Raw genomic sequence first — 27,994 nt, forward strand, 5'->3', positions numbered from 1 at the left:
GTGTCTGACTCTGCAAACCCAAGGGCTGCATCATGCCAGTCTCCCCTGTCCATCACCAACTCCTGGAGCTAACTCAAACTCATGTCCATCTCGTCGGTGATGCCATCCAACCATCTCATCCTCTGTCGTCCCTTCTCCTCCTGCCTTCAGTCTTTCCTAGCATAAAGGTCTTTTCCAGTGAGTCAGTTCTTTGCATTAGGTGGCCAAAATATTGGAGTTTCAGCTTCAACATCAGTCCTTCCAATGAACACCCAGGACTGATCTCCTTTAGGATGGACTGGTTGGATCTCCTTGCAGTCCAAGGGACTCTCAAGAGCCTTCCCCAACACCACAATTCAAAAGCATCAATTTTTCGGTGCTCAGCTTTCTTTATAGTCCAACTCGCATGACTACTGGAAAAACTGTAGCTTTGACTAGATGGACCTTTGTTGGCAAGGTAATGTCTCTGCTTTTTAATATGCTGTCTAGGTTGGTTATAACTTTCCTTCCAAGGAGTAAGCATCTTTTAATTTCATGGCTGCAGTCACCATCTGCAGTGATTTTGGAGTCCCCCCAAATAAAGTCATGGTGTGCTGCGATTCATGGGGTCGCAAAGAGTTGTACATGACTGAGCGACTGAACTGAACTGAAAATAAAGTCTGTCACAGTTTCCATTGTTTCCCCATCTATTTGCCATGAGGTGATGGAACCGGATGCCATGATCTTAGTTTTCTGAATGTTGAGTTTAAGCCAACTTTTTCATTCTCCTCTTTTACTTTCATCAAGAGGCTCTTTAGTTCTGCTTCACTTTCTGCCATGAAGTTGGTGTTATCTGCATATCTGAGGTTACTGATACTTCTTGCGGCAATCTTGATTCCAGTTTGTACTTCATCCAGCCCGGCATTTCACATGATGTACTCTGCATAGAAGTTAAATAAGCAGGGTGCCAATACACAGCCTTGACATACTCCTTTCCCTATTTGGAACCATTGAAGTGTAGTTGATTTTAAATATTGTGTTAACATTTTAAAATTTAAAATGTGTTAATTTCAAGTGTACAAGAAAGTGATTCATTTACATTTATATACATTTTCTTTTTAAAATTCTTTTGCCTTAGAGGTTATTATAAGATACTGAGTATATAAATCCTTTTTGTTTACCTATTTTGTATGTAGTAGTGTACATCTGTTAATCCCAAGCTTGTATTTATCTGTACCCCCTCCACTGGTTACAGTTCTATTAAAACAAAGACAATCAATTTTGCAGTTGTCTGTGGACGAATGAATCACAAGCTGATACATGAAGCCTGAAATGAAAGATTATTTGAGGGCCGTTGACTGGATTAATTGTTAATTTTATGGCTTTAAAAAAGGTAAAAACAAATCTTTTTGTCTCAGTGTGTAGGAGGAAAGACAGGCCAGGAGAAAGCCATCCTCATTAATAAAGAAGTGAGAGACAAAGTTAATTTTAATTCTGAAGTGGATAGATGAGAATACTTTATAAGAAAAATGAGGACATGCAGTATTGACACCTAGAAAGTAAAAAAGAGGAAACTGAAAGAATAGAGGGAAGAGGAAGACATAGGCACGAGATCCCTACTCTGATTTTCAACCTGCCGTGGGGTGAAATAAATCCATTGTCCTAAGACTTTTTATAGTATTTCTTTATTTATTTGGTTTTATCGAGTCTTAGTTGTAGCATGTGGGATCTAATTCCCCAACCAGGGGTTGGACCCGGGGCCCCTGCAGTGTCACTGTGGAGTCTTAGCCACTGGACACCGGAAGTCCTAAGACTTCCTTGAATAATGATACTTCGGTTTGCAATGAGAGCATAGGTGTGGCTGTCAAAGGCAAGCATGTTTCTAAGCAGGATTCTTTTGAGTGGAACTGGAGACCTCTGATAAAGTCATGCTTTGCCTTTGTAGGAACTTACTCCTTTTTCCAAAAGGCAGCTAAAGCAAGCTGCAGCCAACAGTGGTGTCACTTCACCAGTTTCATCAAAACTGATTTTTTTCAGGCCTATGTATGGTCAAGCAAAGCAAATATTTAAACAAAATCATTTGATGATTGCATTTGTCTATAAAGACAAAAAATAAAATCAGCTCAGTACATCTGCTATTATCTATAGCAGAGGTTGGCAAACTTTTTCTGCAAATGGCCAGATGGTATACATTTGGGGGCTTTACAGGCCACAGGGTTTGTCACAGACATAGTAAATCCCCTACATACAAATATTCAATTTGCTGCCTTTCAAGGACGAGAATGTGCATCCCAACAACGTCAGGTGTGAGTGAAACTACAGTTAGCCCTCCATCTCCTCCTGCTGATGATCCTTCAGCTGCATCATCTCTCTGCTCCACTCCCTCCTCCAGTCGGTAGCTCCTCTTACCTGTTCACTCGATGACAGCCCCTGGGTGACAGCTCTACTGCTGTACTTTTCATCTTTGTTGTTGTTGTTCAGTTGCTCCGTCGTGTCTCCTTCCGACCCCATGGACCGCAGCACACTAGGCTTCCCTGCCCTTCACCATCTCCTGTATCCTGCTCAAGCTCATGTGCATTGAGTTGGTGATGCCATCCAAACATCTCATCCTCTCTCATCCCCTTTTCATCCTGCTTTCAGTCTCTTCCAGCATCAGGGTCATTTCTAATGAGTTGGCTCTTTGCATCAGGTGGCCAAAGTATTGGAGCTTCAACTGCAGAGTCAGTGCTTCCAATGAATATTCAGGGATGATTTCCTTTAGGATGGACTGGTTGGATCTCCTTGCAGTCCAAGGGACTCTTAAGAGTCTTCTCCAACACCACAGTTCAAAAGCATCAATTCTTTGGTGGTCAACTTTCTTTATAGTCCAACTCTCACATCCAGGACATGACTACTGGAGAAACCATAGCTTTGACTCTGTGGACCTTTGTTGGCAAAGTGATGTCTCTGCTTTTTAATATGCTGTCTAGGTTTGTCATAGCTTTTCTTCCAGGGGTCAAGCATCTTTTAATTTCATGGCTACAGTCATCATCCACAGTGATTTTGGAGCCCTCAAAAATAAAGTCTATCACTGTTTCCATTGTTCCCCCATCTATTTGCCATGAAATGATGGGACCAGATGCCATGATGTTAATTTTTTGAATGTTGAGTTTTAACCCAACCTTTCACTCTCTTCTTTGACCTTCATCAAGAGACTCTTTAGTTCCATGTCCATTTCTAACTATTGCTTCTTGTCTGCAAACAGGTTTCTCAGGAGACAGAGAAGGTAGCCTGGAATTCCCATCCCTTTAAGAATTTTCCACAGTCTGTTGTGACCCACACAAAGGCTTTAGCATAGTCAATGAGACAGAAGTAGATGTTTCTCTCTAACTCCCTTGCTTTTTCTGTGATCCAACAATGTTGGCAGTTTGATCTCTGCCTTTTCTCTGCCTTTTCCGGCTTGCACATTTGGAAGCTCTCGGTTCATGTACTGTTGAAGCCTTGCTTGAAGGATTTTAAGAATTACCTTGCTAGCATGTTAAATGAGCACAATTGTATGGTAGTTTGAACCTTCTTTGGTATTGCCTTTTTTTGGGATTGGAATAAGACTGACCTTTTCCAGTCCTGTGGCTACTGCTGAGTTTTCCAAATTCGCTGGCATATTGAGTGCAGCACTTTAACATCATCATCTTTTAGGATTTGAAAAAGCTCAGGTAGAATTCCATCACCTCCACTAGCTTTGTTTGTAGTAATGGTTTCTGTGGAGAAGGAAATGGCAGCAACCCACTCCAGTATTCTTGCCTGGAGAATCCCATGGACAGTGGAATTGGCAGGAACAGTCCACGGGGTTGCAGAGTTGGACATGACTGAGCAACTCAGCACCAGCACACTGCTCCCTAAGGCCCACTGTCTTCACGCTCCAGGATGTCTGGCTCTAGGTGAGTGACCACACCATTGCGGTTATCCGGGTCATTAAGGCCTTTTTTGTACGGTTCTTCTGTGTGTTCTTGCCACCTCTTCTTAATATCTTCTGCTTCTATAAGGTCCATACTGTTTCTGTCCTTTATTGTGCCCATCTTTGCATGAAATGTTCTCTTGCTACCTCTTGAAGAGATCTCTATTGTTTTCCATTCCGTTGTTTTCCTCTTGTTTCTTTGCATTGTTCCCTTACTCTTATCTCTCCTTGCTATTCTTTGGAACTCTGCATTCAGATGGATATCTTTTCTTTTCTCCTTTGCCTTTCCTTTCTCTTCTTTGCTCAACTATTTGTAAGGCCTCCTTTTGCCTTGCTGCATTTTTTTCCCCCCTTGGGGATTGTTTTGGTCACCTCCTCCTGTTCAATGTTATGAACCTCTGTTCATAGTTTGGTACCTAGGCTAACTTTGTTGGACTTAAACAAATCAGAATATGAACATGCTCTTGGAACAGTACTCGTTTATATGTAAGAGATTTACTGTACTAACTGCTGTTGTAGCACCAAGCAGCCCTAGAAAATCGATAAACAGATAGGTATGTCACTTTGCAGTCCAAGTTTATTGACAAAAAAAAAAAAAAAAAAACAGCTGCTGAATTTGGCCTGCAGATCATAGTTTGCTGACACCTGGCCTAGAATATCTGGGAGCCTGGGATGTAGGCCCAAAGTTATTGTTTCAGAAACAGTTTACCAGAGATGCTGTGAAAAAGATTCAGAGGCTTAGAAAGTAGAAGTTGTCAGTTGAATTAAATTTACAGTAAAGAATGTTAGCTGATCTATTTACCAGCATGCTTCTACATGATTATGGTTCTTCAAGACTGCAAATATTGTGTTCAGCCCTGTACTTTTAACAGTTAATGTACTTAATGGTATGCACTTTTCCCACTACACATGGCTCTGCATTTTTGAGAAGTAGTACATTAAAAGTGAGACCTCCCATACTTATGACTTGTCCTGTTCTGCGCTTGAATTCTAAAATGTGTTTTATTAGTTTTTCTTCTTCACAAAAAGAAGACACAGTGAAAATTGAATTGGGAAAGAGAGGAAATAAATCATCTCAGAAGTAGAACTAATTAAGAGATTCAAGCCTGAAGAATTAGAATGAGAAAGGGTCAAAATTTTAAATGATAGAAAACTTATTCATGCATATATATGTTTATTTAAGTGATCAGTTAAAGCCCTACTGTGTGCTAGGCTTCAAGACAGGCACTGTAAAGGGCAAAGAAAGTATAAAAGTGTGTCAGGATTTTCTTCTTCAATGGGGAACACAGAAAAAATTGCATCCTTTATGGATGAAACTGAGAGATGTAACTCAATTTGGAAAAATTATTTTCTCTGTATATAAACACTGGGCATCCAGCATTTGGCCTGTGGGAGTTTAGGCTAAAATGATTTAACCAAGCTTCATTTTTCAAGCAGAAGCTGAGAGGTGAGCACCTCTTTTAATCCCAGTGAAACCTGTTGGTGAATATTGCACAAAACTCTGTCTTCTTAATTATTTATCTTTTCTTTTTTTTTTCCCCAGTGATAAACAACAGTAGTGGAAATCAAGGCCAAAAGAAAGTTGTTGGTCTTCTATAGCATTTTAAATGTCTTTGATGGAGAAAGGTGAAAATACAAGGTTGACGACCTTAACAGTATGAAGACTCAAAATCTACCTGTCTTTAACTTTTAAATGATTATCAGGTGGCAGGAAATGGTATCCTGTGCAAACTAGTATATATAAGATGGATAAACAACAAGGTCCTACTGTACAGCACAGGGAACTACATTCAATGTCCTGTGCTAAACCAGAACGGAAAATAGTATTTGTGTGTGTTTGTGTGTGTGTGTATAGCAACTGAGTCACTTTGCAGTACAGTAGAAATTAACACAATGTTGTATTGGGTCGGCCAAAAAGTTCATTCAGATTTTTCCATATGATGGTCTACAAAAGCCTAAATGAACTTTTTGGCCATCCCAATAAACCAATCATACTTTAATAAAATTAAAAATGAAATGAAAATGAGATAAAAATGTAGGTCACAAAAGTGACCTGCAGTGTAGCACAGGGAACTATACTCAATATTTTGTAATAACTTATGACTCAGACATTAAACAGTCTGCCTGCAATGCAGGAGACTTGGGTTCAATCCTGGGTCAGGAAGATCTCCTGGAGAAGGGCATGGCCACCCACTCCAGTATTCTTGCCTGGAGAATTCCATGGACGGAGGGGACTTACAGGCTACAGCCCATGGGATCACAGAAGTTGAACAGGAGTGAGAAACTTTCACTTTCACAAAGGAACAGAAGCTGAAAAAGAATGGGTGTACACCTTGCTGTACACCTGGATCTAAAACAATGCTGAAAACCAACTATAGTTGAATTTAAAAAAATCTTTAAAGAAATGGTTTCATAGAATATTACAGTCCTTTGTCTTCTCTCCATGACACAGTTCAGTTCAGTTCAGTCGCTGTCACACCCCACTCTTTGCAACCCCATGGACTGCAGCAAACCAGGCTTCCCTAGTCAATACCAACTCCTGAAGCTTGCTCAAATTTATGTCCATTGAGTCGGTGATGCCATCCAACCATCTCCTCCTCCTCCTGCCCTCAATCTTTCCCAGCATCAGGGTCTTTTCCAGTGAGTCAGTTTTTTGTATCAGGTGGCCAGGGTTTTGGGGTTTCAGTGTCAGCATCAGTCCTCCCAATGAATATTCAGGACTGATTTCCTTTAGGATGGACTGGTTGGATCTCCTTGCAGTCCAAGGGACTCTCAAGAGTCCTCCAACACCACAGTTCAAAGCATCAGTTCTTCGGTGCTCAGCTTTCTTCACAGTCCAACTCTCACATCCATACATGACCACTGGAAAAACTGTAGCTTTGACTGGATGAACCTTTGTTGGCAAAGTAATATCTCTGCTTTTTAATACGCTGTCTAGGTTGGTCATAACTTTTCTTCCAAGGAGCAAGCATCTTTTAATTTCATGGCTGCAGTCACCATCTGCAGTGATTTTGGAGCCCAAGAAAATAAAGCCTGTCACTGTTTCCATTGTTTTGCCTTCTATTTGCCATGAAGTAGTAGGACCAGATGCCGTGATTAAGCTTTTCTCTTTAATTAAAAAAAATTTAAATGTAAAATTTCAGATTTTTTTTGTTATTACAGAACATGTCAAATTGATGACATGCCCCACTTCTGGTGTGGAGACCAGCAATGAGGTTTAGTGGGGTAGGGATAACAGTGAAGCCTGGTATGTGTTATGGATTGAGTTTTGAGCCCAAAAAGTGATGGAAGTCCTAACTCTCCAGGACCTCAGAATGTGGCATTATCTGGAAAAAAGTCTTTCCTGAGGGCATTAAGTTAAAATGAGGGCATCAGAGTGGGCTCTAATGCAGTATGACTGGTGCCCTTCCTTATTAAAAGTGGAGATGTAGACACAGAAACAGACAGACATGCACACGGGGTGTATGCCTTGTGAAAATGAAGGCAGAGATCAGATCAGGACGGTGAATCCAAGACCAGGGGACACCAGAGATGGCCAGCAAATCAGAAGGAAAAGCACCACCTGATCACAGCTGCATTTCGAGCTTCAGTCCTGGGTGACAAAACCTGCCTGTTATTTAAGCGACTCTGTTTGTGGTACTTTGTCACAGCCCAGGCATTTGGGATAAGGCAGGTCAAGCCAAGGAGGTATGTTGACATGCAGAGTTCTCTACAGTTTTGAAAGATCATCATTTTACATTTTACAAGACCACCTAGTTTATTTCCAATGTTTGAGGGATTATTTAGTATGTTGACTGCATGGAGGAAGGGGTGAATCTTTTTTTTTTCTTTCGATTTTTAAAAGTAGCTTTATTGATGTGTGTGTGTTTAATTAGTAAACTTTTTAAGAATAATTCTAGATTTACAGAAAAATTAAGCTGGTAATACAGAGAATTTCCTTATTACTCCCCCCAACCCCAAACAGCAAGATGACCTGACTACTGGAGTCCTGAACACTGGACGGCTGGGGGACTCCCAGCATTCCTTGGTTTTTATTCTAATATCCATTTTCTCTTCCAAGAGCCCATCTGGGATACCATGTTACATTTAGTTGTTATGTCTACTGAGGCTTTTCTTGGCTATGAGTTTCTCAGACTTTCCTTGGTTTTGATGACTTTAACAGTGTTTTGAGGGATTGTTTAGTATGTTGACCACATGGAGGAAGGGGTGAATCTTATTTTAGGCTCACAACTGTCCCTTTTGGCATGGCTGAAATGAACATGGTTTCATCTGTTCCTTGGTCACTAATCCCTACAGACCACTGTCTTTTTGTTTCTTATTCTTAATGGTGCCTCTGCAAGTCTAGATCTCTGCCAGCAACTTTCTTTACTGTCTGGGTTATAGGAAATAATTCATATTTTTTTCAGGTTGCTTAGGGTGATAGGCAACTGATTAGGGTTGTTCAAAATCTTTTACCACCTGTTTAGAATATGAGGGTGTATGGACCTTTTCTAACTGCCAAGGTTAGTTAGGGTCACTTGGGAACTCTGGGGGGCTGTTTCAGGCTTTTGCCTATACTCATTACCTGGACATTTCTACTCTGTCTCTGAGTGCATTTTGCTTCTGTATTTAATGGTGAGACTTAACTGCCTTCTGGTTGTAAACCAATATGAGTTTACTGGACTCTTTATATCAATTTCTTGTTCTTGGAATTTGGGTATTTGATTAACACCAGTGGGGAGATTTCCCAGGTTCCAACAAGTGCATATTCATCATTCTTTTTAAGTACATGTGGAACTTCTATGAAAATTGACCATGAATGGATCCAAACACAAGTCTCATCAAGTATCAACTGGCTGTTGGACTTCCCTCATGGTCCAGTGGCTAAGATTCCATGCTCCCAATGTAGGGGGCTCAGGTTTGATCCCTGGTCAGGGAACTAGATCCCACATGCTGCAACTAAGAGTTCACATGCTGAAATGAAGACTAAAGATCCCACATGCTGCATCTGAGACCTGCTACAGACAAATAAATAAATATATATTTTTGAAAAATGAGTTTAAAAATTTGTGAATGACTATGGTCATTCAGAGTATTTTTCTCTGATGAAAATTACATTTTTGCTAGAAACCAAATAGCATAAAATTATAAGAAAGCCCATGTGTTTGAAAATTTTAAAAAGTCACTTCATATTTGTGTTATAATTTTCATATCTTTTCCTTTCTCTTTCCCCAGAATTTCTAATTGCCCATGGTTTTTGTTGGTATTGATGGAAAAAAAAAATGACTTGTCTTTTGCATACTTTCAAGTTAACTGGGAATTTTGGTGATATTTTATGTTATTTCCTCCTTTTTCCCCCAGAGATATGTCTTCTAAAACACTTCAGACCCTACTTCATTCAGGATAGGGTATTATCTAAGTCTCCTGCCTAGCTCCCATCCTGGGTTGGACCTTTATTTCCTGAAACTTTATTTTTTTTCTCTTCATAATGTTCTTAGTTGCTTTGCTAGAAATATCTTCAATAATTCCCCCAAAAGCAAGACATAAATTTTCTGAGTTTCTATATGTTTAGTTGAGACTTTGTTCCACTGTCACATTTGATTGATATTTTGGTAAATTACAGAATTCTAGAATTAAAACGAAATGTTTCATAACTTTGACAGCATTGATCCATTTTCTTCTAGCATGAATAAAGACAGGTGAAAAAATTCTACTTTTGATTCTTTTATAGGTAACCTATTTACTTACCTGGAATTTTTCTTTCTTTTTAGACATTTTAAGAATCCTCTTGTTCTCCTTGAAGTTTCAAGTTAATGAGAATTTTTCTGAGTCTAGGAATTTTTACATCATCTTCTTAGCAGTCCTATGCCCTTTAAGCCCCCAAACACATTTTCTTTTATACCTCAAGGACATTATTTTATTTCTCTGATAATTTCCTTTCTTTCAAATTTTGTTTTTCTGTTGTTCTTAAATAAGTTCCTGGTAGTTTGATTTTAGGCTCCTCATTATTTCTCCATGTCTCACATATTCTCTGTCCTATATTTTGCCTTTGAGTATAGTGTTGTTGTTGAGTTGCTAAGTCATGTCTGACTCTTTGTGACCTCATGGACTGTGGCATGGCATGACTCATAGCTTCATTGAGTTATGCAAGCACCTTAGCCATGAAAAGGCTGTGATCCGTGAAGGAGGTTGAGTGTAGTGCTTTAAGAGCAAGGGATGGGGAGCCAGACTCACTCAGTTTGGCCCTAGTTGGTTCTTCCTCTATCAGTTTTGGTTTAAAGTGGATCCCTGATTTACTGCTTCACCTATTTTACAACTCCCAGGTGGTGCTAGTGGTAAAGAACCTGCCTGCCCATGCTTAAATTTGTTAACATTCCTTATCTGATGATCTCTTTATGTTGTATGTGCTTTTTCTTACATATTGTATAAATATATACATATTGTATACATACGTACATCTCAGTGCATCATGAAGGGCAGTGTTTGTAGGTTTTCAGTCTGCCAGCTTGAACTAGAAGCCTCTTTTCTTTAATTTTGAGTTCATTGAATTAACACCGAGTACATTATTTTTAGTCATTTCTACCTTCTAATTTTATGAATTTGTTAAATCGTTACTTGTTTTTCTCTGTTATGCTCTAAAGGTTTTTGTTTTTGTTTTAATTAACATATTTTTGGCTGTGCTGGGTCTTTTGCTGCTGCCTGCCTGCTTTCTCTAGTTGCAATGAGTCGGGTTACTCTTCATTGTGATGCGTGGCTTCTCTTGTTGTGGAGCATGGGGTCTGGAGCACGTGGGCTCAATAGTTGTGGCACAAGGGCTGTTGCTCTACAGCAGGTGGGATTGTCCCAGATCAGGGAGCAAACCTATGTCCTCTGTGTTGGCAAGCAAATTCTTAACCACTGGACCGCCAGAGGAGTATCCTGCACCAGAGTTTTTATTGGTATTTGTTCTCTCTGCTTTTACTGATAACTCACTTTGGATTATTTGTTTTTGTTCATTTTCTCCTGTAGAGCCATGACTTTGTTGTTGTTATTCAGTCACTAAGTGATGTCCCATTTTTTGCACCCTCATAGACTGTAGCACCCCAGGTTCCTCCGTCCTCCACTATTGATAGCTTATGGTGAACAGAGGCAGATGGCAAATGCTTTTGTTGTTCAGTTGTTGGCAGTGCTCTTGGTAAACACCAATTTGTAGTTGACACGGCCCCCCTGTGGTCATAAATCTGACCATACTTTGGGGGGCATTTCATGGCCATTTTGTCCGACGTTGCTAGGAAGGCTCGTTTCCAGTTCTGAAGGTTTTTGTTGATAAAACATGCATTGTGCTATTACTGGACCAGGTCTAGTAGTCAAAAGATCTCTAATAGTCAAAGATCTCTGGACACCTGTCTTCTAGTTATGGTCCAGGAAAGTATTTCGTCTCGTTGCATCTTTTCATACCTAGAGTTACACTATTACAATCATTGATCATATATTGAGCTATACATTTGATCAACTGCTTGAAGTCTAGTCATCATTTCCATTGGAGGCTCAGTCATACACTTGGTAATACAAGAAATAATAATCTTGTGAAACAAGCAAAATACAAATGGTATAGTTAATAACATTAGTGGAATTAAAGGTAAATATTTTAGCCATGAACCTCCCACACCAAACCAGTTTTTTTTTAAAAGATCATCAAGACTAGGGAATGGGTCACTTAAAGCAGAAATTCATGTGGTTCAAATGTGTTACATTAAAGGATTTATCAGGTATAAAAGTATAGCATTCAGTTTGAATTATTTCACAGATATCTCCCTGAGATGCCATAAGGTGTCAAGGCCTTGCAGTTGTATAGCACTGCCTTTCTCATCATAGATATCTCAGAATTCAATAGGCTAATAGTCTGGTTACTGTCATTTAAAGCTTTTGAAAGTTGAGGCTTCGATGTGGTCCAATTACATCCTCTAACCCCAATGAAAGTGTACACACACACACACACACACACACACACAACTGCTATATGGTCATGCCAGTAGAATACAGATCTTTGACCTGTTGGGATCATACCAATGGCAGATTGGTTAGGGTTACCTCTAATTTGTTAACATGTATGACTGTAAATTCATGGGGATCCCAGGCTACACCTTCGTATCCATCCCTGTAGATGTGAAGGCCATAAATTAGTGCCACAAATCCACTGAGTTCCATACCAATCACTCTCTCTAAGGGTAATAATAGACATAGTTCATAAAGCACCCATCCTTGTCTCATAATTACCAGGCTGATCATTTTTAGTATGATTTAACCCTTCCCAACATAGAGGAACTTTTAAACTTAAATGACCATAGTCTATTGTTAACCGTGTAGATCCACCCTATAACTGTGGGAGTTTTCATGACAGGTAAATTTTTTTTTTTTAAGAGAAAACTTAGCCAGCATCAGAGCAGGTATTATTAATTGTACAGGTGAGAGTAATATCATAAATAGATAGAACAGGACTGAACATCCATGTAAAATAAATTTCCTAGGGGGTATCCAATCAGAGCCCTAGAAAACAGAATCCACCACGGTAACCCAGAAGTTCTAGACACAGGTAATTGGCCACAACCCAACAATTAGATTGCATTTTAAACTAGCATAGAATCATGTCCATGATAGAAAATATTTGATTGATAGGTATAGGTCCAAAGAATCAAGAAAACATTATAAATGATCATACAAGTCAGGTCAGCATCTTGGGCAAGCTATGGACTTCTGATGCTGTCTTTTTCTCATCCTCTGTCTGAGCATTGCTTTAAGGTGAGTTTGAGGTCAGCAGGCCTCTCTATGGACCAGTCCAACTTAGTGGCCTTTGGAAGTGGGAGTTAACCTGAGTCAGTTTCCCTTCAATTTCACTGGGCATGAGCTAGTTTAGAGTACCTGATAGAAAGGTCCTTCCATCAAGGTTGGAGACAGTTCCTTAAATTATGTCTTCTTCCAGTCTTGATTGCAAGTCATATGTGAGGCATCTGATCTTCATCCAAAGACAGACTACTGAGATAAGCTTCAGAAACAACCCTAGAGTGTCCTTTAATAATTCAATTAAAGTTTACATTAATACACCCTAACAACAAAGAACTATCCAGGAAATGATTCTTAGTAGATACATACCTCCATTAACAAATTGGGATTTAACATTCATTGAAACATCTCTTTCTCCCTAAAATCACCTTCATATTTACCAAATATAACCTAATTAAGACCTGTTTGTAATATAGGTCTGGTCTCAATAAACTTGGCCTGATGATTTATGTAACAATAATTAATCAGACTTTTTTGCTTTGCTGAGACTTTTATAGTCTCAGACTGAACTTTTAAAATAAAACCTTTCATGGCTAGGCAAGTCATGCTTATCACAGATTTTGCCTAACGGGTCTAATTAAATTCCTCCCTTCTCAAGGTCTCCAAAATTCCTTGAGATTTCTGTACCTGTTATTGAGATAACCTTCCTAAATTACTGATAAAGTAACTGGAAACTAAGAGCTTCCAATCTCTGGAGGGTTCAGATAGAGAAAAGATAAATGTTTCAATTTGTTTATAAAATATAATTTTAACAAATTACTGTCATAATTAGTTTGAGGGGAAGGGTTTTTTTTTTTTTCTTACACCTGGAAAACACAGATTCAAATCAGTAATTTTTCAGATAGAAACCATAAAATTTATAAGCATATTCACCAGTTCATTCAGTCCTTTTGTTAACCTTTGTGAAGTCATCAGGTTTTCTGTTAGAATCCTTACCCAGTTTAGAAAGTGATATTTATCCAAAAATCCTTTTTATAAATCTTTTTGAAGAGGCAAAATGTGGTTAGTCCTATGCCAATATTTGGAGATAGTAACTAGAATTATGCCTGATAACACTTTATCCAAACATATCAGAATTTTAGGAACTCCATACAGTTTCTAGGATATCTATATTAGTAACATTTACCATACAATATAACCTGAGACTTATTACTTACTTGATAATACACCACCCCCCATGTAATTCTGTATACAAAATGAACCTAATTAGTGTAATATCTCTCTTTGGGATGTTTCAGGGGCCCTCTGAAGCATCCCAAAGTTAACTAGAAATCTTCATTAGCATGGTTTAGGAAGTTTTGTCAACAAATATCAAAAAGGTTTAGAACACTCAGTCAGATAGGATTATAGGTCATTGTGAAACAATAACTATTCAGTTAGCCAAAGTAACAATAAAGGATTTCAGAACAGATCATTTAAGAGATAAAGAAACTTAAGCTAAGCTAAGCTAAGTCTCTTCAGTCGTGTCTGACTCTGTGCGACCCCATAGACAGCAGCCCACCAGGCTCCCCCGTCCCTGGGATTCTCCAGGCAAGAACACTGGAGTGGGTTGCCATTTCCTTCTCCAGTGCATGAAAGTGAACAGTGAAAGTGAAGTCGCTCAGTCGTGTCCGACTCTTAGCGACCCACATGGACTGCAGCCCACCAGGCTCCTCCATCCATGGGATTTTCCAGGCAAGAGTACTGGAGTGGAGTGCCGTTGCCTTCTCTGAAAGAAACTTAAACCTATTGTCAAAGGCAGTTCAATATCTGAAGAAAAGGTGTCCTCTTAACAGAGAGAAAAGCTAATTTCAAGTTTTTGTAGCAGCTTGCTTTACTTAAAAGTTAAACTTAATTAACTTTATTTTAAAATTAGTCCGGACCATATACAAAATTCTTTCATCATGATTCACTTTTCACAAACCTTATCAGTTTCTGTACCCATGACTGTATTCTTCCATCCTAAAAAGCCACCTGCAAAGTCAGGCTTACTTCCTTTTTCCTTCACAAAATGCAGTTCCATTCCTCATACCTTCTTTACTGAAAACACACTTCCTACTTCCCTTAAGCAACCAAGAACTGACTTTTATATTAGCATTTTATAGATTGGTGAGCATAAATACCAGTGATAATTTCTAAAACCTTTGTTTCCTAGAGAGAACAATTTAGGATCGAACCAAACATATTTTTAATCCCAAATCTCTTTAGTTGCTCTGTAAGAGGTAATTAGTGTTTAGTAGTAAATGTTCCAAAATCTGATTTTATTTGGAAATGACTTAGCTATTCAATAGACTTCCAACACTTAAGTTTAGCACAACCCTTAGAAGTTCAAGTTACCCCAATCTGCAGAGACTATTTTAGACAGACATTCCTAAAGCATGATTATTCTTAATAGAGTTTATCTAAAGGCTCGTATCTCATTTACATGTTTTTTTGGAAGTTTCTTCACTCGAGGTAATTTCCTTGCTGAAAACTTGTAGCAGATATAATGATACTTAACTTATATTAAAGCTAGGTACAATGAGAATAGTCTGCTTAATGTTAGTTACTCTTAGACATGTCCACCTTGTTTGGAACAAACAAACATTAATATCAGGTATTTAACACTGAATATTTTCCAGTTCACGTGAACCCAAAAGTTGTTTAGGTTAATTTCTCTTGTATTTAGAATTATTTGATTTGTAAGTGCTTCCTTTTTTTTTTTTCTTTTAAGGCCAATTAGCTTATTTACAAACTTATCTCACCAATCAGCAATATTATAAAAAAATAAAGACACACACTGAGAACATACATATATCCAGATAGACACAAGAGATCCTGTAGCTTTGTTTTCCAAACTTAGTTATGAATAAAAATGGTTGGAGTAAGATATTAAAAGGCTTTGTTCCCCATTTTTCCCTTTTGATTTCAAGAATTAGATATGGTCTAGATAAGTGATCCAGGGAGCTCTGTTCTAAAGGTATAGAAGGAGTTATTTTCTCAGGGCAACAATTCTTAAAGAGATAATTTTTTCTTCAACCTTCCTCTGGAGTCTAAAGAATATTGTGACCACATTGTCAAACATTGTACTTTGTGTGTGTGTGACCATAGTTTATAGCCAAAATTTAGACCAGATAATGCTTAACTTGGTCCTGATAACAAGGGCAGATTGGTCCCAGCAGGGATTGTTCCTCTGGGGAAGTAGGGGTCTTAGTTTGATCAGCCCCAGGCTGTTGATTATAGGAGGAAGTCCTGGACATAAGGGAACTTAAATCCATTTCCTATTCTATGTCAGTAAAGATCTAATATTTTAGGCCATTTTTCTTATCATTGAATCATAGCTATAGATTGAGCAGTTTATTTACTTATTTATTTATTTATTTATTTTTGTTTGTAGATTGACCAGTTTAAAAAAAATTTTTTTTTCCCCCAAGGGGTTTCCAGGTGGAGTGTGGGAATTCCACCTGTGAGCAATTCCCACACTAGCTTGAGCACTCAAACCAAACCAGCAAAACCAAACCAGAGCCTCACTAGGCAGGAGTCACACTCCAAATGAAACAAAAGGCAAAGAGAGGCCCAGAAATCAAAAGCCAAGTGGCAAGAGTGCCCCCAAAAGATGGTAAACTGATGCCCGGAAATCAAAAACCAAAATGGCATAAATGTCAAACATGACTTCCCAGTTCGACTAGACCTGCAACCTGGCAAAGTCAGTGCTAGCAGCCTTTTTTTAGTTTTGATATAGTTTCAAGCAATTTCTTGTTGATTTTCTGAGAAGAGGTTACTCTATCATTTCCTGTTTTAGAATCTTCCAGATACCAGTCAGAGCAGAGCCAGCCTTTTCTAATTGTGCGCACCAAAATATCAATTTTAGAATATCAAAAGAACCCCAATTTGGCCATTTTTGGTTGAGATCTCTTTTAGTATAATTTCTCCAATTAACTAGGCACTTGCAAGTGTGAACTCTGTATGTACTGTACACAAATCTGGCTAGAGTGTTAGTCAGAGGCTGGCTTTCTGACACCCCTTTATTTCTGTTTTTGAGAAATTCTGTTTCCCATTTTAAGCTGAATTTGTCAGGGATAAAATCACTAGTGAACTTGTGTAGTGGGCCCATGTGCTGCTTGTGAGCTTAACTCTTCCAGGAGTCACCCCAGCGTCGTTTCAGCTCGTCTTACCTGTCTCGGATTCTGCCTCCGGCAGTCTAAGACTACCGTGGCTGCTCAGGTCGCTGAATGGCCAGTTCTTATCTGTGACCCCTGATTGAGCAAGCATTTTAATTAATGAGTGGGTTTCCCTATGGGACCACTGCATGGCATGAGGACTAGGCCTCTATCACTCCTGTAAATTTCTCAGTCACCTGAGAAAATTGAAACCAGCTGGGAGGAGTCTGGTCCCTTCTCTTCAGAGCAAAGCTCTCATGTATTTTCCTCACTTTTATCCTGACAAACTCTATAATGGGCAGTCAAATTGAGGAAAAGTGTCAGATCGGCCTCTTTACTTAACCACTCCGCCAAGACCATTCAGTCCCCTACAACGGAGCAACCTTCGCATCTTTCAGCTGAGCCCCAGGGATTCCTTGATTTTTTTCTCAATCGAGCCCCCCACCCAGTACTTTTCCACTTGGGGTGCAATTCTCCTGGCAGCTTTCAGCCAGCCCGCTACCCAGTATCTTTTGCCTGGGTGGGAATTTCTCTGTATCTTTCAACCGAGTCCCACTCATTGTCTAGACCGTGAGTGGGTATGCCCTGGATGTTTCACCCAGTCCCCCCACCACCCCCGCCAGTATCTTTCCTAATAGGAGGGGGCTGGGTAACCTGCTCCACAGCCAAATAGAACTCAGAATCTCAACCAACATGGGAGATTCAAGAACTGAGAGAGACTTACCCAAATTTTTCTGCACTCCCTGAGGAGGCAGATGGGCGCAAGAGGCCACTGCTGGTCCCAAAGCTCTGGTTCCTCATGGAGTCCAGTCAAAGGAAGGAAGTCCACTCTAGGTCCCTTTGTGGTTGCCATAACTGTCAACTTAAAAAAAAAAAAGATGTACAACTTGAGAGTTGCGAGTTAAGTTTTATTTGGGGCAAAATGAGGACTGTGGCCTAGGAGGCAGCATCTAAGATAGCTCTGAGAGACTGCTCCAAAGAGGCAGTGGGGGAAAATCAATATATAAGGTTTTGGTGAATGGGGAGTTCAGTGCCATGAAGCACTTATTTTACAAAAGGTTTTTGTTAGTCATGAGGATCTGATGTCACAATGAAAGGATTTAGTGCTTCTCTAGATATGAGAACAAGCAAGGATTGAGATCATAAAATCTGTTCCTGAAAAGATCCAACTATTTAAAGATCTGTCCTGCCAGATTCCCTGGAGCACAAAATGCCTCACTCCACCCTGAACTCTGTCAGGGCTTGTTGAAGGCAACAGCTAGAGCAGCGTGGGGCTCAACCTCAGTAGAGGTAGATGGCAAATGCCTTTGTTGTTCAGTCATTTGCAAAGCTTTTGGTAAGTGCCAATTTGTAGTTGACAAAGGCTTCTGACAAAGACATCAGAAGGGGCGCAGAGAGTGCCCCCCTTGCTAGTGTTAGCAAGGGAGTTATATACTTTTTAAACTAGTTACTACAGTAAATCAAAAGATTGTCTCAAGGTTATAAAGATCTTACTAGACCCACTCCCACAATTTACATTTTAGGATAACAGGATTAGAACTTAACAGTAGAAAGATCCTGCTAGACCTACTCTCATAACATACAGTCTAAGATATCAGGATTAGTCACAAGGTTTTCAGGAAGGAGAAACTGTCTTCAAGCAGGATACATTGTTGTTATATAATCCCTAGTACAGAGTTTAAACTGAGTTGTTTGTTGTGTAATCATCAGTTCCTGCCTTAAAGGAAAAACAAACAAACAAACAAACAAAAAACATATTAAGGAATGTAGAGAAAAAGAAAATTTGTCCTTTTCTCCTCCTCAAGAACCCCAGACCCCTTCTCTCCTTGGGGACACCCGGACTTCTTATCAACCTGCCTAGGAATTTACTCTCTCACTATCTCACGGAGTTTGCTCAAATTCTTGTCCACTGAGTTGGTGATGGTATTTGAATACCATCTCATCCCCTGCCACCTTCTTTCTTTTCCTTCTGTTTTCAGTGTTTCCCACCATCAGGGTTTTTTCCAGAGAGTGAGCTGTTTGCATCAGGTGACCAAAGTATTGGAGCTTCAGCAATAGTCCTCCCAATGAATATTTAGGATCAATTTCCTTTAGGATTGACTGGTTTGATCTGCTTGTAGTCCAAAGGATTCTCAGGAGTCTTCTCAAGCACCACAATTCAAAGGCATGAGTCCTTCAGCTCTCAGCCTTCTTTTTGGTCCAGCTCTCACGCATGTACATGACTGCTAGAAAAGCCATAACTGACTATATGGATCTTTGTCAGTAAAGTGATGCTTCTGCTTTTTAATGTGGTGTTTGAGTTTGTCATAGCTTTCCTTCCAAGGAGCAAGCTTCTTTTAATTTCATGGATGCAGTCACCATCCACAGTGATTTTGGACCCAGACAAAATAAAATCTGTCACTGCTTCCTCTTTTCCCCCTTCTATTTACCATGAAGTGATGGGATCAGAATGAATGTTGAGTTTCAAGCCAGCTTTTTCACTCTCATCTTTCACTCTCATCAACAGCGAGGCTCTTAATTCCTCTTCACTTTCTGCAGTTAGAGTGGTATTATCTACATATCTGAGGTCATTAATATTTCTCCCAGCAATCTTGATGCCAGCTTGTGATTCATCCACCCTGACATTCTGAGACATGTACTCTGTATGAGTTAAATATAAAGGGTGACAATATACAGTAGCACTGTCGTACTCCTTCCCGAATTTTGAGCCAGTCACTTGTCTCATGTCCAGTTCTAACTGTTGCTTCCTGACCTGCATACAGGTTTCTCAAGAGGCAGGTCAGGTGGTCTGGTATTCCCATCTCTTTCAGAATTTTCCACAGTTTATTGTGATCCACACAGTCAAAGGCTTTACTGTAGTCAATAAAGCAGAAATAGATGTTTTTCTGGAACTCTCTTGCTTTTTCGATGATGTTTTCAGATACTGTTCATTTGAGACATTCTAGCAACTTTCATAAAATTAGGAGAAGAGGAAGAGGTATATCGCTTATGCTTTCATATCTGCCTTTACTTTCTAGAGAATATGGAGGTTTCATCAAGTAACTTAACTATTTTTAAGATAAATCATGTATTCTTACTAAGCAATCATAGTTAGCTGTTTAGGAAAAAACTTACTATTGGAATAACGTCAAATTAGTCATTTCTTCTCTTCCTAACCAACCAGGTCTGTACATATGAGATTCATACATCAACCAACTTTGTTCTCTGCTATCTGTTATGAAGAAAAGCTTTCATGGGGGCAGTTATTGAATGCATTAGCTGCATAAGGCTTTGGGATTATTGGTAGACTTCAGCATTCCCTCCTTGTCTTGCATTCCTGTCACTGAGTAATTAGGAACCCTTGTACTTACTATCTTCACATCACAAGGATGGTTAATGATGGATGAGACAGGTGTTTGCAACATGTTTCTGGGATGTCAGAAAGATGTTCTTTGTTAATACAGACATGTCTTAAGAGGCATTCTAGCTCTGTTCTCTGTTTCAGTAAACTTGCTTATACAAATGGGAGTAGGGATCCTTTTCTCACGACTTTTCTTCAGGGCTGCTTGGGACTTTCAATAAGTCCAAATTTTGTGGAGACTCATGAATTCACTGGCACTTGTACCAGAGTTTGAGGGGAGAGCCGTTTCAACTTAGGTGACAAGCCATGAAGAATCCCTGGTTGACTTGGGATGCAAGAAACCAGAAATAGGCTTACATCATGACTGTAATAACCAAACTAAAATTTTTTATATAAATTGATCATTTCTTATAATAAAAAGACCATTACATACATCAGGGACCATCAGTTCCTTAGAGAAGGAAATGAGGGTGAATGAGAAGTAGGAACCCTGGCTTACCAGCTCCATCCTTATTATAATTTAGGCTTGGATCTCCTGCAGGGATTGAAGTGCTGGGCCATCCTGTTATATACCTCTTATGAGATGTGCTCAGCAATGATTCTTTTCATCCTAATTTGCAAAACTGTAAGTCTCTTTCCACTTGTAAAGATTTCTGTGTGAGTCTCTTCACATACTGCATATGTGGTCAGATATAATTAACTCAAGTGCTGAGAAAAATGAGAGGCACAAAAAAGTTTTAATCATTTGATCACTATGTAGATATTCCATAATTTAATCACATAAACTAATTAAATGTCAGGCCATTTGTAATACAGAAATCAAGCTATGACCATAGGTCATCAGATGTAGTAATTAGATATGCATGTATAATCGCATTAGACTCATACTAAAAAAAAAATGAAGCAACATCAAGACAGGTCATTTCTTTGTCCCTAATTACTTTTTTATAGTTTTGAGTTGATTTATTGGTACCATTAGGAGCTGCACAAATGTGTAAGTGTATGCGTGTGTGTTTTAATTGGTTTATTATATGTCAAGTCACAGTTTTCAAATGGATCTTTTTGATGTTTGTGGCAGAGTTAGTTCAGAAATTAATGAAAAGGATAAACAAGTAGCATATTTTAACCCTGTGCTGAGCATGCTTCCTTTTTTAATAATGTAGTATAGGTGATTTATAATGTTGTATTAGTTTCTGGTGTAAACATATGTGTGTATATATATATATACATACACACATATGTATATATTTATACATGTATTTATACTGCTCTTTGATTCTGCTGTGACTCAAGAGAGCTAGGAAATTTTGTTTTCATCTATTGCCCAGATTTTAACAAAAATAAGAAGAATGCTTCACAGCAAATACTGCAAAACTTTTGCTTTTCTTTTCATTAATTTACCTCTTAAGGCAACCTTAAGTAAAATACATTTGCATCAAATCCTTTTTAGGTCAAGAATAGAGATAATAATTATTATTATTAGATAAGCTAAAATATTTTTCTTGTAAGATCAGGTGAAAATATCACAATACCTTATTAATAGTAGTCATTTTTTCCTAAGCAAATGTAAGATATAACTAATAGTAATTTAGCTCTTATATCTCTTATAAAAAAATAAATACATGCAATCCTTTTTATTTGTAAAACATAACACTTATTTTTGATTTATGGAAAGGTTTGCTTTGGTTGAATTCAGAGAATTTTGTGTCTGCTTGTTAGTTTAATAATTTGTGTGAGGGAAGACAGCCAAAGGTAATGAAACTCTCAAGGGGACAGCTAACTCCAGAGCTGGTGGTGTTCTGTAGTAGTAGGAAACTGTTATTAACCTGGCTTTGTGGGGCAAGAATGACACCTTCATTTTAAGCTTTTCACAACACGGAAGGAAGGCCCTCTCTTCATCATAGCAGGTGGATTTGATGTGTAGGCACCTTATAAACAAGCCTACATTATAGTGACATGTATCATAAAGATTTTTCTAAGAAATTTAGACAGATGATTTTTTTAAAGCCTGAAAGAAAAGTCAGAAATGGGTAATAGGTTTTGAAAGAATTATATTTTTTGAATTAATGATTAAAAAACAGAAATATGTACCTGTAAATTTAGTTGTATAAAAATTAAGCATGCATCACGTGTCAGAACTTCAAGTAAAATGGAAGTATACAAAAATAAAGAAGACATACAGATGGCTAACAAACACATGAAAAGATGCTCAACAGCACTCATTATCAAGAGAAATGCAAATCAGAACCACAATGAGGTACCATTACACACCAGTCAGGATGGCTGCTATCCAAAAGTCTACAAGCAATAAATGCTGGAGAGGGTGTGGAGAAAAGGGAACCCTCTTACACTGTTGGTGGGAATGCAAACTAGTACAGCCGCTATGGAGAACAGTGTGGAGACTCCTTAAAAAACTGGAAATAGAACTGCCATATGACCCAGCAATCCCACTTCTGGGCATACACACCAAGGAAACCAGATCTGAAAGAGACACGTGCACCCCAGTGTTCATCGCAGCACTGTTTATCATAGCCAGGACATGGAGGCAACCTAAATGCCCATCAGCAGACGAATGGATAAGGAAGCTGTGGTACATATACACCATGGAATCTTACTCAGCCATTAAAAAGAATTCATTTGAATCAGTTCTAATGAGATGGATGAAACTGGAGCCCATTGTACAGAGTGAAGTACGCCAGAAAGATAAAGACCAATACAGTATACTAACACATATATATGGAATTTAGAAAGATGGTAATGATAACCCTATATGCAAAACAGAAAAAGAGACACAGATATACAGAACAGACTTGTGGACTCTGGGAGAAGGCGAGGGTGGGATGTTTCAAGAGAACAGCATCGAAACATGTATATTATCTAGGGTGAAACAGATCACCAGCCCAGGTTGGATGCATGAGACAAGTGCTTGGGCCTGGTGCACTGGGAAGACCCAGAGGGATCGGGTGGAGAGGGAGGTGGGAGGGGGGACCGGGATGGGGAATACATGTATATCCATGGCTAATTCATTTTGATGTATGACAAAAACCACTGCAATATTGTAAAGTAATTAGCCTCCAACTAATAAAAATAAATGGGGGGAAAAAAAAACAAAAATAGTCAAGAAATTTAAGAAAAAATTATGAAAAGTAGCATAGTGAGTGAAGAACTCTAACAGATATTCGAACATATTTTAAAACTACAATATTAAGAGTAATTTTTCCCAGGTGTGGATAGATAATGCAATGTAAATGGAAGAAATAAATCATTTTCTAGGACTATATCCACATATTTATGAAAATTTAGTGTATCTTAAAGTTGCATTTAGCTCAATGGGAAACAAATTTTTAAATAAACTCTTTTGGTAAGATCTACCAGACATCTAAAGAAGGAATAAAACTGAACATCTACTTAAAACTGTATGCTAAAATCATTTTAAGATCACCCTATTATGTATAAATTGAACTGTAACATTTCAGAATAAAAACATTTATGTTACCATAGTGTGGGTGAAGTCTTTCTAAGAAAAATGCAAAGAAGCCATAAAACAGAAGAATAAATTCAGTTATTTAAATATACACATATATTTATATTTTTACATATGAGATTTATGTTAAAAGCTTATAAATGATCTGTTAGATTTTTGTCCCTGTATTCACCATGACATAAGGATCATGACATACCATCTTTCTGCTTCAGTCCTGCCATCAGCTCTGGGACTACTCTTGGTCCATTTCAGGGCATTTAATAGAATTGTAGAGTTTCAATTCTGCACCTTATCTCCCAGCAAAATTTGCTGTTGATTCATGACCAGCAACACTTGCTGGTTCCAGGAGGCCTTGGGCTCTGGGTTTTGCGAGTAACATCTGCTCTTTTGTAAGTACTTTTTATTTTTTCTGAAAGAGCAGTGACTTGGGGCCACCCTGAATGTTCAGAGAAGAAGAACATCCCTATGTTTCTTCTGCAGAAAATTAGAGGGTTGTGTGTTTCTCAGAGTAGTTCTTTAAATATTATAAAGACTAGAAGCTGTGTAGAGAACCAAGGGACCCTCTAGCCGTAGCCAAAATAGGAAATACAGAGTTGGAAAGAAATATCCACAGAAGCTGGAAAGATCTCAACTTCTGCTAGGGAAAAATACTGAGAAAATCCTTGCTTTTTTGTTTCTGAATCCCTATTCACAGGCAGATCCAGATTTTGTGGGGATGGAAATTTATACTATTTGAAGGGATTTTTACAGAAAAAATTTTTTTAAAATTACATATACAAAATTAAAGGAGTGGATATTTATTTAGAGGGTCATGTCTAATTGAAGGGCCCTATGAAGTTTAAGCTTCATTACTTTTGTGCTAAATTAGCTTTTGCTTCTATAGTAATTATTATCAGTTTCACTGTATACCATTCATGTGACACTTAATCATACACTGCCTAATTTTTTTTATTCTACTCACCACAGTTAGAACTTTAAATCCTGGAGTGTATTTCTCAAAATTCACTTTCATCTACTATACCTTCCCCATTTCAGTCTTCCATCCATTGGGGCTCATCCTAAACCAAACATCTGGTGCTCAGAGTGGGTGCTTAGTAGATATTTATGGAATAACTTTTTAAGCAACGGGTTCATGAGCAACTACTTCTAAATGGATAATTTTCCTTTCCAATAGGTAAAGTAGAAATGATGAAGTTAAATATTTCTTTAGAAGATGTTTTAACCTAATAAATTGGGAATGGTTAAATTATTATTACTGGTAAGGAATCATTATTGATTTCAAAGTGGGTTACTTCCTTTTTATTTATTTTCATTTTATGTTGATTTTTACTGTGGTAAAAGTCACATAATATTAAAAAATGCTATTTTAACGAAATATTTAACTGCACAGTTCAGTGGCACTAAGTACTTTCATATTGTGCGACTCTCATGATTGTTCATCTCCCAAATTTTTCACCTTCCTAAACTGAAACTGGAGACCATCCCCAAGAAAAAGAAAGGCAAAATGGCTATCTGAGGAGGCCTTACAAATAGCTGTGAAAAGAAGAGAAGTGAAAAGCAAAGGAGAAAAGAAAAGATATACGCATCTGAATGTAGAGTCCCAAAGAATAGCACGGAGAGATAAGAAAGCCTTCCTCAGCGATCAATGTAAAGAAATAGAGGAAAACAACAGAATGGGAAATACTAGAGATCTCTTCAAGAAAATTAGAGATACAAAGGGAACATTTCATGCAAAGAAGGGCTCAATAAAGGACAGAAATGGTATGAACCTAAGAGCAATAGAAGATATTAAGAAGAGGTGGCAAGAATACACGGAAGAACTATACAATACAGATCTTCACGACCCAGATAATCATGATGGTGTGATCACTCACCTAGAGCTAGACATCCTGGAATGTGAAGTCAAGTGGGCCTTAGGAAGCATCACTAGGAACAAAGCTAGTGGAGATGATGGAATTCCAGTTGAGCTATTTCAAATCCTAAAAGATGATGCTGTGAACATGCTGCACTCAATATGTGAGCAAATTTGGAAAACTCAGCAGTGGCCACAGGACTGGAAAAGGTCAGTTATCATTCTAATCCCAAAGAAAGGCAGTGCCAAAGAATGCTCAAACTACCACACAATTGCACTCTTCTCACATGCTAGTAAAGTAATGCTCAAAATTCTCCAAGCCAGGCTTCAGCAATATGAGAACTGTGAACTTCCAGATGTTCAAGCTGGTTTTAGAAAAGGCAGAGGAACCAGAGATCAAATTGCTAATATCTGCTAGATCATCGAAAAAGCAAGAGAGTTCCAGAAAGACATCTATTTCTGCTTTATTGACTATGCCAAAGCCTTTGACTGTGTGGATCACAATAAACTGTGGAAAATTCTGAAAGAGATGAGAATACCAGACCACATGACCTGCCTCTTGAGAAACCTGTATGCAGGTCAGGAAGCAACAGTTAAAACCGGACATGGAACAACAGACTGATTCCAAATAGGAAAAGGAGTACGTCAAGGCTGTATATTGTCACCCTGCTTATTTAACTTATATGCAGAGTACACCATGAGAAACGCTGGGCTGGAAGAAGCACAAGCTGGAATCAAGATGGCTGGGAGAAATATCAATAACCTCAGATATGCAGATGACACCACCCTTATGGCAGAAAGTGAAGAGGAACTAAAAAGCCTCTTGATGAAACTGAAAGAGGAGAGTGAAAAAGTTGACTTAAAGCTCAACATTCAGAAAACTAAGATCATGGCATCTTGTCCCATCACTTCATGGCAAATAGATGGGGAAACAGTGGAAACAGTGTCAGAATTTATTTTTCTGGGCTCCAAAATCACTGCAGATGGTGATTGCAGCCATGAAATTAAAAGATGCTTACTCCTTGGAAGGAAAGTTATAACGAACCTAGATAGCATATTAAAAAAACAGAGACATTACTTTGCCAACAAAGGTCCGTCTAGTCAAGGCTATGGTTTTTCCAGTAGTCATGTATGGATGTGAGGGTTGGACTATAAAGGAAGCTGAGCACCAAAGAATAGATGCTTTTGAACTGTGGTGTTGGAGAAGACTCTCGAGAGTCCCTTGGACTGCAAGGAGATCCAACCAGTCCATCCTAAAGGAGATCAGTCCTGGGTATTATTGGTAGGACTTATTCTGAAGCTGAAACTCCAATACTTTGTCCACCTTATGTGAAGAGCTGACTCATTTGTAAAGACACTGATGCTGGGAAAGATTGAGGGCAGGAGGAGAAGGGGACGACAGAGGATGAGATGGTTAGATGGCATCACCAACTCAATGGACTTGGGTTTGGGTGAACTCTGGGAGTTGGTGATGGACAGGGAGGTGTGGCATGCTGCGGTTCATGGGGTTGCAAATAGTCAGACATGACTGAGCGACTGTACTGAACTGAAACTGAAATTGTTCCCATTAAACACTCACTAACCCCTCATCCCCTCAACCCCCTGGCCCTTGGCATCTACCAGTGTATCTTCTGACTCTATGAATCTGACTATTCTAAGTTCTTGTATGATTGGAGTCAAACAGTATTTGTCTATAAAAGTGAATTACTTCTTAATACAATTAGCTAATGCTGAAGATCTTTTAGAGGACAATTGGATTAATTAAACAGGATAATGTCCACCAGAAAACATGTCTTCCTTCCCAGTCCAAGCAAATGCCAAGTGTTTATCATCACCTTTGTCTTCCATTGGCTTGATAACCATCATGCTTGTGTCGTTACTGACACATTTTCACACCATCCTTGCGTCTCAGATGTAAATGAAGATGTGGGTGCACACTCTAGCTTTCTTCATCTGTCCTTGCCTCTTGCTTATTAAAAAATTACCCATGTGGAAAATTAAAAAGAAAGCAGAGCTAACTGTAGAATCGCAACTAGTCAGCATGCCAATGATTTGTAATTTTCATAACTATTAACAGTGCACTCCCTATGGACTGCAGCAGAGATGACATAGAATAGCAGTTGTGTGGGAGCTCCAACATAGTCCTTCTTTCCCACTCCAGAAGATGTAATAACAGCACACAAGAAAAATGACTTTGGGATAACCTTGGGTTAATTCTGTTTTTTGTTTTTTTTTTTTAAGGGAAAAGATGAACAGATCTTTTTTATTTTCTTCTGGTTGTAATTACTCCCAACACCAGGACACATCTTTATCAGTCAGGAAAATACAAACCTGAAATTGTTTCTTCTTTGCTATAAACATGCTGGGAATTTGTGCCTTTTAATTATCATTGCCCAACTAGATTCCGTTAGTATTTGTGACACCATGAATGAAGGGAATCATAATGAGTATGAAAATACTGTAAAGAAGGGCAGTGGTCTTATGTTGATATGCATTCAGTTATACAACT

The 27,994-nt window shown here is 38.6% G+C and overlaps 1 protein-coding gene across 9 annotated transcripts in view; it reads left to right on the forward strand.

Annotated features, from left to right (window-relative positions):
• RBMS3 (RNA binding motif single stranded interacting protein 3) overlaps nt 1-27,994 on the forward strand; it is a 1,589,121-nt gene that overhangs the window by 488,877 nt on the left and 1,072,250 nt on the right. The gene's annotated exons all lie outside the window — the stretch shown is intronic.

The sequence above is a fragment of the Odocoileus virginianus genome, chromosome 26 (genome assembly GCF_023699985.2).
Source record: "Odocoileus virginianus isolate 20LAN1187 ecotype Illinois chromosome 26, Ovbor_1.2, whole genome shotgun sequence".
In the NCBI taxonomy this organism is placed as follows: Eukaryota; Metazoa; Chordata; class Mammalia; order Artiodactyla; family Cervidae; genus Odocoileus; species Odocoileus virginianus.